The sequence below is a fragment of the Malurus melanocephalus genome, unplaced genomic scaffold (genome assembly GCF_030028575.1).
Source record: "Malurus melanocephalus ecotype Western Australia unplaced genomic scaffold, MMel_1.1 scaffold_4, whole genome shotgun sequence".
Classification (NCBI taxonomy): domain Eukaryota; kingdom Metazoa; phylum Chordata; class Aves; order Passeriformes; family Maluridae; genus Malurus; species Malurus melanocephalus.
This window is the reverse complement of record NW_026623236.1, coordinates 7,232,906-7,240,455: the sequence shown is the minus strand read 5'-3', so window position 1 is coordinate 7,240,455 and position 7,550 is coordinate 7,232,906.

Below are 7,550 nucleotides of genomic sequence, written 5' to 3'. Positions count from 1 at the left end.
AACCATGTGTGGTTGGTTGAACCCTGTGCTACTGCTGAAAGCAAATTTAACTTCCCCAGTCTCTGTTTCCATTCCCATGGTATCTGCATGTAATTGTTCTCTGTAGAGATTTCACCAGCACTGTTTGGACCTCCTGGATGCAGTGCTGGATTCAGCCATGGGTCCCTGGCATACACTGCTTTACTTCTGAAGCCATAATGATACTGGATTTATGAGTATTTATTACCTGTTCTATAGAAGTGCTTAGTTTCAAACCCAAGAGGTGTCTCAGATGTTAGGTGTTACACAGACAGCACATAAAAAAGAGCCCTTAGGCCAGAGTTTACAGTCCAGATTAAGAGTACATGGAGCAAGCTGTTAAAAAAAGAACTGTCTAGGGAAAAGTATTAGGTAGGAAAAAAGGGTCTGGAAAWGATAATGTAGGAGTCTGAAATAAAACAAGTTTTGAGATCGAAGTTGGATTTTACTGACACCTTTATTATTTGGTCAGAAAATAAAGTTTGAAAATCAAATTCACTGGATAGCTGGTTGTCTTCTTGATGGACCTGTTAAATTGTGTAGTTGTGTATTTTGCACCTGCCATTAATAAACTATGTTGGTTTTCACGACCAGTGTGAAATACCATAGTAATTTATAAGCCATGAAATAAAATACCTAGTTCTTAAATAATTTTTTACTGTGAAAGCCTGTAGTTCCTCTCATTTAATTCTCTGCTCTGTYAGTCCTGTGAGTTCATTTATTTCCAATGTCCTGCCCTATCACCGGGCTACTAGTCAATCCATTATTTCTTTGGCTAACCCTCTACTCCCTCTCCATGTATCTGGCCTGGGTCTTCCTGGCTCCCACTTCCAATTCCAGCCCCAGATTCTTTCTCCTACTTTTCATCCCCAACACATTTGTTATACACAGCCAATCATTTAAGAGCATCTACGCATTATTCAAAAGTCATAAATGGAAAGGCATAATTATTTTTCTGAGAGATTAATTTGCAACAGACACCTATTATTTTATCAGTAGGCAAATTGTTCACAGCCTTTGTGCTCATCATGCACCGTTAATCCAGGGTGATGCTGCACTCTGCTGGAAGTGTCTGGCTCTGCCACTTGCATTTTTTTTTGKCTGCTCTCCCCTATTTTCCTGCCATTAGTTTGTACTTTTCCTTACATTTCCACTTTGCAGCATTCATCTAAATGAAAGCTGTCTTAAATCCCTCTTTCTGGTTTGATTTCCATCATACTCAAATTCTAAGCCATAAGAAAATCAACAGAAGATAAAAAAACCTCTGACCATCCAGGTGTTTCCTTTGTATTTGCCAGTCCTCAGTCCTGTAAGTGCCATGTCCTGTGARAATCCTCTGTAGTCCAAGCTACTTTGACCAAACATCCCAACTATGATGGGCTCCAGGCATCTTTCTGTAGTTCCTCTTCTTTAGAAGCACCGCTAAGGAAAAGTCTGCATGAAATTTGCAAACAATCAAGGACTCAACTGGTCTAATTAAAACAGAATGTACTAAGAATGTATAGGAAAACCAGAGTGGACTGAAAGGACTTGTCTGAATGAGCAACTAACTCAGTTTACTCAGTAAATGTCAGGCTACAGAGGTACATCTTGGATTCATTACAAAGGAAGCAATATCTTACTTGTCCTCCGCTCCTATCCTCRGGCAGCTGTCAGCAAGACAATCTCTTCCTTCCTCTCCTTTCTGATCCTCTTGACTACAGCATCTCAGAGACACAGCCTCCAGTGTCCGACATTTCTTGCCCCTACTGCTCCCACAAACACCGTTCCTTTATAGCCTGTGACCACTTTTGATGTTCCAGTTGTGACAGATTTCATTACCTTATAACATGGGCTGGTCACAGTTGTATTTCAACAATGAAATGTCTGCACCATCTGGGATAAGAGCCTCTCTTCTCTCTACAGTGGTTAACACCTTCTAACATGACCCTCATCCCTGCCCCCTCCAGCWAACTCTGGAGTTATATTTCCCAATTTCCTTTCTCAGAACTTGGCATTTCAAAAGCCTCTTTGATCTTGCCATCACCTCGGCATGCCTGAAGGGTAAAGATGTATAGACCATGGTTTGCATGTCAGTCTCCCCTCATTCAAGGTGTTGGTCTGGCTAGGTCGATTTGTCCATAAAGCAACAAGACTGGTATTTTCATATAATTTTATTATTGATACCTCTCCGTAACACCAATGAATTATTGACAAATTAAAGTCCATCCATCCCATTGGCTAGGGAATTCACTGCCTTTTGGTACATGGAGTTCTGTTTCTGGACTGCTTTTAATTCCGCGTTTCTCATATCTATTGCTTTTGATTTATKATTGTCCTGAATTGTCAGCAAATCAAAAGAAGATTTCAGATAGGGGAATGACAAGCAAAACAAAAGGTACAACACTGCACTTCTGACTCCTTATTTATGGCAGAGACAGGTATGCAGGATCAGAAAGGCCTCACCCATAAAGACTAAGTCCAATCAAACTCTGGAGAATAAATTTAAACCATGTGTTCACACAGGAATGGTGTYGTACTACTTAACTGATAATACCCCCATCTCTTAAGAGAACGAATGGCAGKAATTTTGCTTCCTCAGTGCTATGCAGCAACAAAAGGCAGTATTTTATTCTACAGAAACCCAGGACAATTTCAAACGACAAAGTTTTCACCAAAGGASAGCCTCAGCAATCTGTGACTCTCTTTCCTTGGCTCCAGCTCAGGTACTTTCCTTCTGACACAGTTCATAACATAAACACTTCACCAAAGGCTATGAACACAGGAAGGATCCAGTAAACATACTCTTTTACCATATTATTTTGCATGCTCATTAGCCAGCTGCTGTTTCTGAGCTATTTCCATACAGTTTAGCTCCTCTAAGAAAACTACAAGTATTTCCCCTCAGTGCAACCCTTCTACTACCCATCTCACATTCTGGAAATAGATTTTATTTTGCAGATGCTACTGCCAAAGCTAAGCAGTAACAGCAGGTATTGCACCCTGCTACATCTAGATACCATAGACACTACTATCTCTTGGTATTTGTGATGCAAATAATGCTGGTGATATCGTAATGATGATTATCATAATGATTATTATTCCACTAATAAAATGTTAAGCTAAAAGGGTCAGTTCCTAGTCATCTTGATAGAAAAGTGTTTTGAAGAGATGCTAACAGCATAACCTTTTAGATTGAAACTTTTTTTCTTTTTTAATTTGGAAGTGCACATCATTTGCAATTTTAKCTAATTCAGGCTTAAATTGGTGGGAAAGACTTAAGGTCAAAATAAAACATCCTTTCCATTTTTTCAGTGGACCTGTTTAATTTTCTATTCAGATTATTGGTTCATGAAAATACCTAAAAYGGTGCCTTTTGGCTGGTTTTAGAGCAGGACTTCCAATTTTCTGCTATAAACCCTTCTCATAGAGCTGTAATRTCACTTGCGTGGGGTGTGTACATGCAAGTCACCCATCAGGCTCACCGACGACAGCAGGCCTGTGGGTGACAGCAACAGAATCACAGAATCAATTGTGTTGGAAAAGAACTTCGAGATCATCAATGACTGAACACTACCATGTCAWCCAGACCATAACACTGAGTGCCATGTYCARTCTTTCTTTCAACACTTTCAGGGACGGTGACTCCACCCTCTCCCTTGGCAGCCCATTCCAACGTCTAATCACCTTTTCTGTGAAGAAATCCTCTTAATATCCAACTTACACCTTCCCTGGTGCAGTCTAAGATCATATCCTCTTGTCCTGTCACCTCCCTGCCTGGCAGAAGAGGCTGACCCCTACCTGGYTGTAACCTCCTTTTGGGGAATTGTAGAGAGTGATAAGGTTTCCCCAAAGCTTCCTCTTCTCCAGGCTAAACACCCCCAGCTCTCTCAGCCTCTCCTCCTAAGACACCCATGTGGGTTTTCCCAACCCCACAAGGGAAAATAAAAGAAAGTACAAAATTAACGAGAAGGGTTACTTGGGCCAGAAGGCTGGATCTGGACTCAGGTGGATGTGGATCAAATTCTGTGAGGTGCCAAACACACAGCATGGCCCTGAGGCTGGGCGTGGCAGCTCAGCATTTTCAAAAGAGTGGTTTGTGTGGTAGTGGTAGAGGTGTGGGAAGGGTTTTTAGTGTGAAACTGAGTCCCACTCTGAAATCAGCGAAAAGACACTGATTTGTACATTTTCATGAACCAGTAATCTGCACAGAAAATAAAAGAGGCCCACTAAAAAGTGTAAAATATGTTYCACTGAGACCTTAACACTCTTCCACCAATTCAGCACAAATCAGCTAAAATTCCAAGTGATTTCCTGGGCCTTTTGTCACCCTTTCTAAGGCGGCTCCGAGCGCTCCAGGTCACTCCTGGCCCGGTGTCCCGCATGCTCCGGGGCACACGCAGTGTGTGTGGCGGTGCCCGGGATGGCGGCCAGCCCGCCTTTCCTGCGCTGCCCCCGCACCTGCCGCCCTCAGCCCGCAGCCATGGCCGTGCGGGTGCTGTCCGGGCCGGATCGCCGCTGGTAGCGGCCGCCTCGCCCTCCCCGGCACTGAGGGCCCGAGCCGCGGCTGGCAGCGGCGGGCAGGGAGCCCTTCAGCCGGGAAAGGCGATGGCTCTGCGGATCCGGGCTGCAGCGGCTCGGCCTTCCCCCGCTAACTCCTTCTCACAGCCCGGCGTGATCGCGGAGGGGCTGAAGCCTCGGGACGGGATGACCGACATGAGCGATTGCATGAAACTTTATTAGACGGCATGTGGCTAATTGGGGTGGCGGGCAGCGGAGGGGAAGCAGCAGTGCGTTTCCCGTTCCCCGTCGCTACCGGGAGAGTGGCAGCGCCCTCCGTGAGGGGCCGGTGCCGGGGCAGGAGCGGCTGTGGGGCAGAGCCGCACCCGGGAGGGCCCGAGCAGGGCGCCTCGGAGCATCGCCTCCGGGATGTAGAAATCCCTCAGGGACAAAGGGATTTTGAGCAGTTTTTCCTCAGACGGAGGCAAAATGAGTAAAGGAACCCCCTYCGCCTGGAGGGAGCACTCCGGGGCCTGAAGGCATTCCCGGTGCGGTACAAGCTCCCGCGGGGCTGGCCAGGCTGCCGGGCTTCACATGGGAGGGCCTGGGGTCTCCAGACAGGATTTGCTCAAGAGATGCCTCGTAYTCCATCCAGGTCAGTGACTGGATAATAGCAGTCTGAGTTTCAGCTGATTACAATTCCATGTGGAAAAGGGACACTCCAATCACTATATGCAAGCATTGCCTATTTCAGGATATTTAGGGTTCTATGGCATATGTAAAACTCGAGTGAAAGCTGTCACAGAAAATCTTGCTGCTGGTCTCTTTCATCTGAGGCTGTTATCTCCTCCTGCTTTCCTCATCAGAGGGAAAAATCTAAAAGTGACATTTGGTTTAGATTTTAAAAATAACAATAGAATAAGGTAGCGGTGAGGGAGCAGAGCTTGTGTGTGTTTTTGCTAACAGGGTGTAACACACCTAGGGCAGAATGGCTGCTGCCTTTGTACACTTGTGGCAGTGATGGACATATGGGGAAAATGCACTCAGGTCCCTGTTCCCCAGCCACATCCCYTCATGCCACCCATCTAAGGAGATGGGTCTTGCTCTGAAACTTGTGCGTGTTTTCATTTGTCACTTATTAAACAATGTGCAATTCTTAGTATTTTGCCTGATTTTTTTTAAAGATCTTCAGGTGGTCTTCAGTATTAATATTAATTACTGCTAAACCTAAGATGGAGTTTATGAGTATTGCAAGGGCTTGGATGTTTCAAATCTGCTTTGTTTTTTTGGTGTATAAGAGGGAAAGTGTGTGGYTGAGAGCAGTTTGAGGGCATTTTGTCTCACCAAAGGCATTAGCTCCAGTYCTGCTATTCTAGTGGAGAGATGTTACCAAGTAGCGCATGTACTGGTTGTCTTCACAGAAAGCTCCAAGTCTGTGACACTTCTCCATCTACCAAATCATTTTGGAAAGGGCAGCTGATACTATAGGCAATAAAATTTTAAATTATAAGCAGCCCTGAATATGCTCAATACTTGACAGAGAGGTAAGTTAATAAATGAGGGAAAAGTATTTCCTGGTTTCTCATAGTTCTGTTGTGTTTGCCTAAAGATGCAAATGAAGCAAAGTTTGAAGAGAGTTAACATGTTTTCTCAGGTTAGCTTATAGACCTAGAAAAATACATACAAGCTCTTGGGCTCTTACATGCACATAAGCACTTGCTAAGAGAGTTTACCTGTTTTCCTTAGTTACATATTTTTTTTGTATTCAACTGAATATCTGAATTTTTAAGTGTCTGAATTTATCAGAGCCTTTGAAGGCCTTTCTCRGAGCTTGTTACACAAATTTTGTAGTTTAGGTTTTAAATTTCTTTCATTTTTTTAATTTTGAAACTAGATGTATGCATATGCAGTGCCCTTATTGCATCCCTAATACCAATATAGRTTATGGAAATGGAAAGAGAAATGTGCAACAAGTTATTTCCAACAAGACAAAGTTGGTTATTATAGCAGTTAAGCATGCAGAAGACTGTAAATGTATAGTCTGCATCTCTTGAGCAGGAAGTGAGAACATCTTGTATTGYGCAGAGGATTTAGGATGTGCCACTTTCCAGTCAACTCTTACTTCCCAGTAATAGCTGCTATCCATCAGAGGGCACTCCTGATCCTACAAAGAAAAACTGTGGTTTGCTAGAACAATAGTGAACAGCCAGACTTTCCTAATCTGGAAACATGCTTTACATGATTTATATCCCATTGGCATCTGGATTATGAGTCAACAGATGATAAAGTCAGATATTTATGACACCTCCATTTACCACCCTTTACAGCACAGTGCTAAATATCGTATAACTGATGCACTTGATTTAAAAGTCACTTGCAGCATACTAGTTCCAGTGATTTCTTCACAATTTAATATAGTGCTTAGCTCAGGCTGTGAGGGAAGTTTGCTAAAAGCAATGATTAACAATAGGGCCTGTGTTTCTTTAGCAATGTTCTTAGTGTCCATGTTAGAGTGTTAGTCCGGGTCAAGATGCAGAGTCTGGTGTGGTGCAGTCTGTTCTTGCTGACATTCACCTAGGAGCAGCTTGTCTGGCTGTGTGTGGGAGGAGACAAGTCAGACAGGTTAGGTGTGTGATTAGCAGAAAAGTTTGGTAAGCTTTAATATCTTTTTTCTTATGGTCTTACACCCCTGTGAATTTTTCCTTATATGTCTTTTTGTATGAGTGTCCTATTTTTTTCCTGTGAGAAACATTCCTAAAGTATGCTTTTTTTAAAAATTGGTTTTTTTTTAATGCACTTCAATCTTCTCTTKGAAGGGGAGCACTTTTTTTCTCCTTGTGAAAGCAAAAACTTAAAAATGGCACAATTTTTGCATTTAGAACAGAATGCTCACAAAAACAATCAATCAATTACCAGAATTTTTTGTTTTCCCTGTCCATTGAGAAAGAGATTACCTGATGACATCTCTGACCCTAAGACAGGCATAAAAAGTGGGGGGAACCTGTTAAACTTTTTTTTTTTTTTAACCTCCAGCCTCAGCCCCACAGGGTATT